Source organism: Dryobates pubescens, chromosome 1, assembly GCF_014839835.1.
Source record: "Dryobates pubescens isolate bDryPub1 chromosome 1, bDryPub1.pri, whole genome shotgun sequence".
Lineage (NCBI taxonomy): Eukaryota > Metazoa > Chordata > Aves > Piciformes > Picidae > Dryobates > Dryobates pubescens.
In genome coordinates this window covers 38,586,103-38,598,643 of record NC_071612.1, presented here as the reverse complement: position 1 = coordinate 38,598,643, position 12,541 = coordinate 38,586,103, and positions in this window count along the sequence as shown.

Sequence of the window (12,541 nt, the reverse complement as noted above, 5' to 3'; positions counted from 1 at the left end):
AATGCTTATAACACACCACAGTTTAGTCATTTTTAAAGGGTTCACTTCCTGTATCCCTCTTGAGCAATTGCATACCTAAAGCCTTGTGATGAATGCAAAAACAAATTAAAAAAAATAACCAACCCTAAGTAACAATAGGCTAAAGTTCTGGGAAGCAGTAGCTCTAAATTCTGTGCAGTTACAAAAACTAGGAAAAGATGCACAAATATGTATGTGCAGTAAGAAGGTGGTGGAGGCCCCATCATCTCCATTCAAGGTCAGGCTTGATAGGGCTCTGAAAAATCTGATATAATTGGGGGTGTCCCTGTTTACTGCAGGGGGGTTGGATCTGACGACCTTTAAAGGTCCCTTCTAATTCACTGTATTCTGTGATTCTATGAATAGCATGAAAAGGGGTTTAATGAGTACTGCAGTAGCTATCAAACTGCTTTCACTAAAGATAAGGGTGACTAAATAGAGTCTTAAACACTCTGAATATCAGATAACATACAAATAATAGGATGGTATCAGTGGTGATGAGTGAATAATTCTGTAGAAAATATTAAAAGGGTAAAATGAGACACTTGAAGAAAATTTTCATGTTAAGGAACAGCTGGAAAATTAAAAGGATATGTGTCACACTGTTTTCTATCAACGAATGGTTGATATAATGGCTGATATATATCAACACTGGTTTTAGTGAGGTCAGCTGGCTAAAACTGATATAAGCATGAAACAAGTAGAATAGAATTAACCAGGCTGGAAAAGACCTTTGAGATCATCGAGTCCAACACCATCTAATCAACTAAACCATGGCACCAAGTGTCTCATCCAGTTTCTTTTTAAAGACTTCCAGTGATGGTGACTCCACCACTTCCCTGCGCAGCCCATTCCAATGGCCAATCTCTCTTTCTGGGAAGAACTTTTTCCTAACATCCAGCCTAAACCTCCCCTGGTGCAGCTTGAGACTATGTCCTCTTGTTCTGGTGCAGGTTGCCTGGCAGAAGAGACCAGCCCCTGCCTGTCTACAACCTCCCTTCAGGCAGTTGTAAACAGCAATAAGGTCTCCCCTGAGCCTCCTCTTCTCCAGGCTAAGCAATCCCAGCTCCCTCAGCCTCTCCTCACAGGGCTTGTGCTCCAAACCCCTCAACAGCTTTGTTGTCTTTCTCTGGACACCTTCGAGCAAGTCAACATCTTTCCTAAACTGAGGGGCCCAGAACTGGACACAGTACTTAAGGTGTGGCCTAACCAGTGTTATTTATTACTAGCAAAGAATGAAAAATGGAATATGATGAAGCGTACTGAAACACCTTTTCTTCCTTTCTTATTAAAGAGACTTATTTTGCAATAACTGATCTATAATCTTCGGCTATGGTCTTGAAGTAATATATAAGCAGAAACTATGGGAAACAGTGCAACAGTTTTATACAGAGCAGCAAAAAAACCCCACTTATATTTGATTAACTCACCTTCCTGAGATTCTGAATGTCAATACCTAATATAGAGATTTTAAAAGAACAATTAATTAAAACAAGCAGCAAAAACTAGTAAGAGACTATGGGAACTTAATATAATTGGCTATCCCTGCTGTAAAAAGAATTCTTGTTAGTTATAGATAGCTAAAATGAAACTAAGAAAACAAGCACATCATATTATATCAAACAAACTCCTTGTTTAAAAGGATATTTAAATTAGCAATGGGATGTGGTATCACAGGCCAGAGATTTACTTGATTTGATTGCTTATCTTGGTTTAAGCACCTGATCCTAATTTTCAAGCTTCTGGCCCAATATCAAAGGGTAGATTTTAATCTCTGAATTTACCTAACAGATGCATTCCTTTGGAAGAAAACTGATCTCACACTCTGGAAATGTCAAAAACTTGAGGAAAAAAATATTAAGATTATCTAATTGTAGAGTAAGACCAAGATTTTAATATTATAAACCACTAATAAAACTTTATAATTAATCAAAAATGAGTTTTAAATAGCCAAGACCCATCTTGTACCAATATATTCAGGTTTTGACTTCCAAAACACATTTCATTCCATGTACTCTTTGCCTGTTTTCTCCTAATTCACTGTGTTTTGCCAGCCCTTACAAATACTATGGTATAGCTTCATTCAACAACAATAGGTATAATTTTTTTGAGTAATTCCTATTATACAGCCAGAAGAGAAGCGTCTGAGAAGACCTAGCAGCCTTCTATCCAGTATTTGATAGGGGCTACAGAAGAGCTCAAGAGGGCCTTTTAACAAAGGCATGGAGTGACAGGATGAGGAGTAGTGGCTTCAAACTGGAAGAATCTGGATTTAGATGAAACATGAGAAAGAAATTCTTCCCCATGACGGTGGTGAGGCAGTGGAACAGGATGTCCAGAGAAGCTGTGGAGGCTACAAGCTTGGAAGTGTTGAAAGCCAGTTGGATGGAGCCTTGAGGTGGGGGAGTGATAGGACTCAAGTTGCATCAGAGGAGGTGAAGGTTGGATATGAAAAGAAACTCTTTGACTGAAAGGGTTCTCAGAGACTGGAACAGGCTGCCCAGGGAGGTGGTTGAATCACCATCTCTGGAGGTGTTTCAAATAGGCAGATATGCAGTGCTGAAAAACCTGTTTTAACACCAGAGTTAAGGAGTGGTTGCACTTGATGATCTTAAAGGTCTCTTCCAATCAAAAGAATTCTATGATAAATTTTGCAGAGCAAACAGAATCATTAACAGCATTCATTTAATAATTTTGCTCAAGGGCAATTCATTATCCTGAACATGAATTTATGTTGCTTTCTTCAGCTGAAAAGTTGCTTTTACTTTCTGGTAAAATTACTGTTCACTTTGCAAACCATTAGCTTTGGTGTTCATTTGCTTGCAGTTAGCAGTATTGGCTAGATTATAGGAACACAGCAAAAAAACATTCATCTGGCTTTTAAGTTTGGTATTCCAGCTGATGATATTCCCCCTCCTTACTTCCACTCCAAAAGCAAATGTGCTGAGAATTTTCTATTGCTCTCGGTCCCTACCTTACTAAATTGTCTTTGTCTGAATATCCCAATTAATTGAAAAAGGACAGCTTCTGACCTCTATTGCAGCAAAGCAATTTGTCAAGACTTTTTTTATTTGCTTGTCTTTTTTTTTTTTTTAAATTCTCTTTTTCTTTAAATACACACTTTATTAAGATCCTGGTCAGAAGACCAAGTTTCATGTTTGCACCTGGAATTTTCATGAACTCCTTTCTTCAGATATTAGACCAAATGTCACTTATCATAGAACCACAGAATAATTAAGGCTGAAAAAAACACTTTAAGATTACTGAATCCAACCTAAAATCTCTGAAATCAATTAGAACATTCAAATGAGTAGAGACAGGCACACATGTAAGAGTTGTGGAATCAGAATCTAGAAGAAAATATGTATTTGGATTTTTAATGCTTTTTCCCCCCCACATTACTGTCTTAAAGCTCCTAGCAAAAGCTTAGTGCCACAAGCTGCAGAGCCAGATTCCTTTCCAGTCTAAGAAAAATATGAGCTCTGTGTATCTAAAGTGGTTTTGGGGATTTTAACTCCAGAATCCTATTAGGTTTTAATGTTTTTATTTTAGTACAGGCTACCTAGTGTGTCATGCACTATATAAATCATGCTCAATTGAAAAAGGCAAGTGCAGTTGATTTCATCTAACCTGTTTTCAAAGCTGATTGTGTTCCATTGCTAGTATAGTCCTCTGGGGAGCTGAATAACACAAGGGAGTCTGTGTCTTGTTAGGGTTTGCTATACAGTTTTCTTTCCTTTATGCCATCTAAACTCCTATGATTTTTAAACAGAGTAACAAAACTTCAGAAACTCTGTTATTTTGTAATATATTTCATTATAGCAAGATTTTCCACTGGTTATGTCCTTGCAAATTTTTCAGCCTATTTTCAATCCCATGATAAGGGAAAGAAAAAAAAATAGAACAAAATAAACAAACCAAATCACACAAATATTCCAATGAGGGCAGAACTAAAGCATAGAAGAGTGCATTAAAGAAACAGAATGGAGAGGTACTGTGCAAGAAATTAGGACAGCATGATAGGCACAGAGGCAATTAGGAGATTGCAATTCAGAGACAGGCAGAAGATGACACAAAGGGCAAATGACAACATAATGTGACAGGTGAGGGATGAGGGGGGTGTTAGTACATGTAGGAGAAAAAAGGAGCAAAAGGATAAAAAAAGGATGAAATTGTATGAACATCTGCTAACTTACTTGAGTGTGTCAGTACTCTAAAGGTAAAAGGCAGGGCTTGATGTAGCTAGGGAGTAAAATACAGATGTAAGTTTTATTGGAGTATTTTATTTTAATTTGCTTTGTTTTATTTAATCATAGAATCATAGAATGGGTTGAGTTGAAAGGGAACTTTAAGATCATATAATTCCAACCTCCTTGCCTTGGTCAGGGACACCTCTTACTTCACCATGTTGTTCAAAGCCTTATCCAGCCTGGTCTTAAACACTTCCAGAGATGAGATGTCCACAGCTCTTCTGAGCAACCTGTTTCAGTGCCTCACCACCCTCACAGTAAAGAACTTCAGATTAGATGAAAAAAATCTGATAGGTATTTTTCACTTAATGATGCTCAGACTTCATTGTTTTTCTTCTTTCTTAAATGGCTTATGTTTTACATGCTGTTTAATTAATAAGCTCTCATATTCTTGATCAGTGATGAAGCATTAACTGACACATCCTAGCAAACTTCTCTTTCTGGCAGCACTGTTAACAAGAGGACTAGAAGAGTTTAGTTTTATTCAGTACTTTATGCAAATCTCCTGAGTCATTTTGATAGATGTAGTTGCAAGGTGTAAGTGGGTCTAAAATTATTTAGACCCAATTACCTGTGCATTGGAAACCACTTATTTTAAATCAGGAGATTCTGTTTCATCACATCCCTAATAGAGTGCAGGAATATTATACAAGTGAGATCAAAGACTGTTAGGAAGTTAGGTATGAAATAACCCAAATAATGAGCAAAGCTTGGAGTTTGTATGGTCTGTCCTTCAGTCTTGACTAAAATCAAATTAGGATTCTCTTTTGATAGGAATGGGTTCACAATCATTTGAGGAAGGAAAATACAGCATTGGACAGTGTTAATAAAAACAAGATCATGAAGTTCATAAAGCAGAGTCAATAGATTTTGATGAAGTTAAAGGATGTATTTCTGTATAAATAACTATAGCAGAATTATAAGGTATTCCCACACTGCATTATTTTATACTTATACACACACTTACACATCTAACTGCTGACTGACACTTTGCTTCAGAAATACAATGTGCAAGTAAATTGAACGTATATATGGCAGAGAAACAAATATGAAGTGTCTTGTCCAAGATCATGCAGAAGGGAACTGTAACCAAAACAAAGGCCTATTGCACTGACAATATGGAAGCACACTGAAAAAAAAAAAAACACAAAGATGATCAGAGGGCAGAAACACCTCTCGTGTGAAGACAGGCTGAGAGAGTTGGGACTGTTCAGCATTACTGCAGAACAAGTCAAAATGACAATATTGTTGACTGCAACAAAGGGTTGTATTAAGAATTAGAAGCACCAACTGATGGCTATATTCATGAAGAGGATATAGAATCATGGAATTGTTTGGGTTGGAGAATACCTCTTAGATCATCAAGTCCAACCATCAACCTAACACCACCATGGCCATTAAACCATGTCCCAAAATGTCACATGCACATGCTTCTTGAACTCCTCCACACATGGTGACTCCACCACCTCCCTGGGCAGCCTGTTCCAATGCCTGACCACTCTTTGAGTAAAGAAATTTTTCCTAAAATCCAACCTAAACCTGCCCTGGCACATTTTCAGGCCATTTCCTCTCACCCAACCACACAATTCTAGAGATATCTAATATCTATATCTATACCAGAGATATCCTGCTAATGTGTCTAAACCCAAACCATAGTGAGTCCACCCCTGTTAGGTTATGGTGCCATACTGGTGCCATACAGTCAACTGTTCTCATCCAAAGGTTATGAGATATTGTCATTATTAGTGAGATAGCTTCATAGATCACTGCATGGAATTGGCTTTTTAACATTACAGGGGATTTCAAGAACACGAGTGGTAGATGGGATCAATCACCATTTTACATACTCCTTTATTTGCTCTGTAACAGAACTTAAATACCTGCAGTGAAAAAGGAATCGCATAACTTTAAGTCTCTAGATGCTGTTTATCATCCCTATGATTTTATGTGCATTGCTAAAACTATAACTCAGAGATTTCTATTTCCCTCTGAAGTGTTTCTGAAGTCACTTACACCTAAGGCCAGCTGATGAAAAACCCCTTTACACTGACATGTGTCTTCATATAATCTACACCCATGGGAATTACACACTTTGGCACTAAGTGCTGACATAGAAAAGAGATTTGAAAGCTAAACACATCTAGCTTTCAGTGCTTTGTTTAAATACTTATATTAATGCACACACTAATGTTGATACACATGTAAATATATCAAATATATTAACTTCTATTCCTGTATTTTAAAATATACTGCTTTAATAATATATTTCAAAGATTTTGTTCTCTATTAGTAGTGTGTACACATATGTGTGTGTGTAAGGAATGGAGAAGATGACATAACAAATAATTTATGAAAAACAAAATTATCAACCATACATAGAATCATAGAATTGTGAGGGTTGGAAGGAACCTCAAGGATCATCCAGTTCCAACCACCCTGCCATCGGCAAGGACCCCTCACAGTAGATCAGGTTGCTCAGAGCCACATCCAGCCTGGCCTTAAAAACCTCCAGAGATGGCACTTTCACCACCTCCCTGGGCAACCTGTTTCAGTGTCTCACCACCCTCTTGGTGAAGAACTTCTTTCTAACATCCAATCTGAATCTACCCGTTTCCACTTTTTTTCCTCTCTCCTAGTCCTATCATTGCCTGACACTCTAAAAAGTCCCTCACCAGCTTTCTTGTAGCCCCCTTAAGATAATGGAAAGCCACAATTAGGTCTCCTCAGAGCCTTCTCTTCTCCAAACTGTTCAGTCCCAGCTCCCTCAGCCTGTCCTCATAGGAGAGGTGCTCCAGCCCTCTGATCATCCTTGTGGTCCTTCATAGTTTGGAGAGATCCATACCAGCCATCTCAGATAGAGTTGATATCCATTATATATATGCTCAAATAATGAGAAATCAATTTTCTGTCTTCTCTTTGACTTCAAGCCACTATTTCTAATACTGTTCTAGTCTTCCCACAATGTTGTTTTTCTAATTGCCTTATAAAACAGCAATTAAATAAGTCAGAAAATAAACAACCTGAGCAGTGTGTTTTTGCCATACCACTACTCTTAATTTTAGTTTCTGAAGGTCTGAACTGAAGGGGAAAAAAAACCAACAAAAAACACCAAGATTGAAAATGCTAGAATAGATTTTAACTAATTGTTATCTAGAATAAAATAAAACCTGACTGCATATCCTGCTTTCTCATCAGAAGTCAGAACACATTTTCAGACCTCACTGCTAACTGTGTTGTGCCCTTGCTGGCTTTCTTGTTTCTTTAATTTCTGTACATACAAAATACAGAATTAACCAGGTTGGAAAAGACCTTCAAGATCATCAAGTCCAATCTATCACCCAACACCATCTAATCAACTAAACCATGGCACTAAGTGCCCCATCCAGTCTCTTTATAAACACTTCCAGTGATGATGACTCTACCACCGCCCTGGGCAGACCATTCCAATGGCAATCACTCTTTCTGTGAAGAATTTCTCTCTGACGGATCAACATGGGAAGGGTCGGGGGGGGAACTGAAACTTAAAATGAATGGAATTGCATTATATTTTTAAGATTTTTCTTCCTAAAGGCATCTACAATGTCCAACAATTTAATAACCTATTAAATTTCTTAGTTTTGGGTCCCTGATCAAGCATGCTGCATATTTTCTTTCATCCTTGGGCTATTCTTCACAAGTAACCAATTAACTTCCTCAAGATTGGTATTCATAAAAGAAAAGTTGAGGCAGAGTTTTGAGGAAATAACTAAGCCCAAGAAGAATCACAAATGAAATTTCATCACTTTTCATACATTTATAGAGTGTTTTGGGCAGGACGGGACCTTCAAACATCATCTAGTCCAACCTCCCTGCAATGAGAAGGGACATTTTCCACAATAGCATCCTAACCAGAGCCTTGCTGAATCTGAACTTGAAAGTTCCAAGGATAGGGCACCTACCATCTCTCTGGGCAACCTGAGCCAGTGTTTTACCACCCTCACTGTAAAAACAATGTCTTCTTTTTATCCAGTCTGAATATTCCCTCTTTTAGTTTAAAGCCACCAACCCTTGTCCTCTTGCAACAGACCCTGACAAAGAAAACCAAGTTTGTCCCTATCTTTCCAATCAGAGAAAGAGAAGAAAATAGAGATGCAGTTCTACTCTCTCAAAAAGAATAATATTGTTGTCAGGGGCTTTTCCAATTATTTTACTATAATTGTATATATCAGTGGTCCATGTTTGTAGAATACTCAGATTCATAGAATGGTTTAGGTTGGAAGGGACCTTAAGGATCATCTATTTTCAAACCCTGTGCCATGCGCAGGGACACCTCCTGCTAGACCAGGTTGCTCAAAAACCCATTCCAATCTGGCCTTGAACACTGCCAGGGAGGGGGCATTCACAACTTCCCTGGGCAACCTGCTACAGCGTCTCATCAAATTGCTTGTTTCACATGTTTGTCTCATATATTATTTGTTTCCTTTCTCATTCCCCACTAGATCTAACTCCAAGTTGCCTTCCTCTATCCCTACAAGACATGACACCATCTCTGAACTTCTCCTGGGTCACCTGCCCTGGCTCTTGTATGCTTCCTTTGAACATCTGAGCTGAGGCACGAGCAACTTGCTCCTGCTGCATTTGATTGAATTCAAATAATTGTCTTCAAATGCCTGCCAAATTTCATTCACAACTCAAACTTTAGAAAAACTGAGGTATGCACTCCCAGAAAAAAAGATAAAACAAACCAAAAAAAACCAGCACTGTGACAAGTGACTGGAAAGTGCTACAAACAAAGCACTGTCAAATTCACTTAGCTGTCCACGGGAAAAAGTAGCAGAGTCAGTAATTGCATCTTAGAAACAACTTGTCATTAATTTTCAGGAGACTGGGGGGAAAAAAACACAGGTGTTATCAACCAACCAAGCAAACAAACTCACTAGAATAAGTTTACTAAGTAATTCTTTTGATTGCTGTTGATCCACTGATGTTAAGACCTCTTTCTTCGATATTCTGTGATCTTTTGTGAAGTGGAAGCATGGCCTTGTATAGAAAAAGTTTGCCACCACTGGTTTTGGTTTTGTTTTGTTGTTGTTTTGTTTTTCGTTTTTTCAACACTGCTATATTCTTTTCCCATTTACTGCTTCCAGACTTCCTTATTTCCAGTATTTTTATTATCTGCTATGAACTGGCAGCACAAACTTTCTGCTTAATCTAAAATACGTTCTGCTTCTCTTTGGCACGAAAGCAGAGGAGCACTTAATGAAATTTATGCTAACAAGGCTTAGATTCAGGTGCAAAATGCTTAACACAAATGGATCTGAGGTGGATTCCATTATTAAAGCAAACATGTTCCTTCAGTCTAATTATTCTTTTTTTTTTTTACCCTTCTTCTTTTTTACTATTTTTTTTTAACAACCAAAGAGTTAGGGACACAGCCAGACTATATAAGGTCAATATTATTGTAGTAAACAGACAGTAGTAATTTAGACTATTAGCCACTTAACTATAATAGAACTGCTTGTTCTTATTTGGTTACACATCCCACTGGATAAAACACATCGATTTATTATTCTCTCATGAGACACCTGAATTAGGCATACAGGCAGAGAATGTGTAATATCCTCTTAAATTCCCAGTCAAACCATTGAAAACGCTGGCACTGCTAAATATTAATCAGTTGACATTTAGGGCTGACAACAATGTGCAACTTATTTAAACAGGTGACATATACAAAGATACAAACCACAAATGACTGGAAACTGAAAGCAACTGCACTGCACTTCATTTAGTACTACAAGAAACACATCATGAATTTGATTTATTGCTGCTTGGGTATCTTCTTGCATATCAAACAAAGATCAAGATGGGTGGAGAATGGTTAGAGAGCAGCTCTGAGGAGAATTTGGGGGTGCTGGGTGATGAGAAGATCTGCATGAGCCTGCAATGTCCATTTGTAGCTCAGAAACCAATGGTGTCCTGGGCTGCATCCCCAGCAGCATGGACAGCAGGTGGAGGGAGAAGATTCTGCTCTCCTGCTCCACTCTGCTGAGACCCCACCTGGAGTCCTGTGTCCAGCTCTGTATTCCCTATCACAATAAGGACACTGGACTGTTAGACCAGGTTCAGGGGAGGCCACAAAGGTGAGTTGGAGTGGCACTTTTGACAAAGGCATGGAGTGACTAGGCATTGGGTAATGGCTTCAAACTGGAAGAAGCTGGATTATGATTAGACATGAGGGGCAAATTTTTCCCCACGAGGGTAGAAAGACACTGGAACAAGCCTGGAAGTGTTGAAAAGCAGGTTGGATGGGGTCTTGAGCAAGCTGGTTTAGTAGGAGGTGTCCCTGTCCATGGCAGATTGGTTGGAAATAAATTATATCGAAGGTCCCTTCCAACACAAATGATTCTATAATTTTGTGATTGAAAAAAAGGATAGATTCTTCTATCTAAAGGTAATGAAATGTTTCTTCAGGATTCAAGCAGCCTTTTTATAGTTCAAAACATTTCATAAAATACTATGTGAATAGTTAGTTTGTATAACTATTTCACTGTGGAAAGAGAATTTATGTTCATATTTACCTGCATTAGTAAGAAAGACTTCATCAAACCTACAAATTGTATTTTAAAGTAAAGCAAATGAACAGACAAATGGAATTCAGTGACTGATTACCTTTTCTTGCAAAGTTTTCAGATGTCATGATGATAGTACAACACTGTGACATAGACTAGCATGATGCAAACACATTATAGTTCAGTTATTTAGCTAGTAAAATGAAGACTTTGATAAGAAAATGTTCTCAAGGAATACATTTCTACTAAAACATCTCTAACAATGTCTGTTTTTAAAAAAAAATTGCTGTCTGCAACTACCTGAAGGGAGGTTGTAGCCAGGTGGGGGTTGGTCTCTTCTCCCAGGCAACCAGCAACAGAACAAGAGGACACAGTCTCAAGCTGCACCAGGGGAGGCCTAGGCTGGATGTTAGGAAGAAGTTCTTCGTAGAAAGAGTAATTGGCCATTGGAATGGGCTGCCCTGGGAGGTGGTGGAGTCACCATCACTGGAAGTGTTTAGGAAGAGACTGGATGAGGCACTTGGTGCCATGGTTTAGTTGATTAGATAGTGTTGGGTGATAGGTTGGACTCGATTATCTCAAAGGACTGAGTTTATATTTTGCAAGTCTCTTTCTGGATACTCATGGTGGGATTGATTGGTAAATAAGTGGGGGTTTTTTACTATAACTCTCAACTATATTACAAAATCCAAATTATACACCTGCAAAGGCAAAACTAAATTTTTATCTGTTTGGTTTGTTTGTTTTTTTCAGAAACACAGACTTTTGTTTCAAGAGCAGAAGGAAAATGAGTTACCTTTATCTGGAGCCCAGTGTTCCTTCTCTTTTGTGAACAGAAAGAATGGATTTTTTCCAGATTTTCTTCCTACTAAAGAGAGTAACAACAAAAATACCCCTGCCCTTTCCCTCTCCCCTGAATATTTTTATTACTGTTTTCACAAAAAAAAAAAAAAAAAGAGAGAACAAAATAAAAAAGAGCTTTCTTATATTGGCACTTACATGCATGCAACTACTCAAGAAATGGCAACATGAAGGGTACAAACTACAAACCTTACTTTGGGTAATTTAAAATACTTTTACTAGAGTAGCCTCTGAATGACTTCAAATGGAGGTTTAAGCACAGAAGAAATTTAAAAGACTAATAATAAGTACTTTTTAAGCATTAGGCAGTGCAAGAGCGTTGGCCAAAGGTCAGCATTTCACAATAGGCTGCATTTTCTGACCTCTAATTCAAAACCCATTTCACAAATTGTCTTCAGACTTCCACCTTTACCTACTTAAAAATTTTTAGGGAACAGAAAATCAGACCAAATGCACTTAGAGTGAGGAGGCTTATAATAAGGCTGCATGTAAGCAATTCAAAATTTAAGCTGCAGAAAATATGTCTTTTTTTACAGTAGCTAAGAAATAATAGATTATTGTGTAATAATTCAGGCTTACGCTTGTAGAGGAAGTGATTTGTTGCATTTTTTTCACTGCAGTCATTCTTTAGCAGCTCTTAACTGACATGCAGCCAGTGAATATTTTTAATAACTCCCACTTTAATGTAAGACTTTACATGTAGAGAAACACATTCCATCCAATCTAGTGTTATAAAAGACTTTATGATATCTAAATCTGTATTCTTTTCCTAGACTAAGTGGTCTCAATGAGTAGTGCAGAGCTAGGTATATGAACAGATTTTGACTGTGAAGAAATTAGCTTACATTTATTGAATTTCGTGAA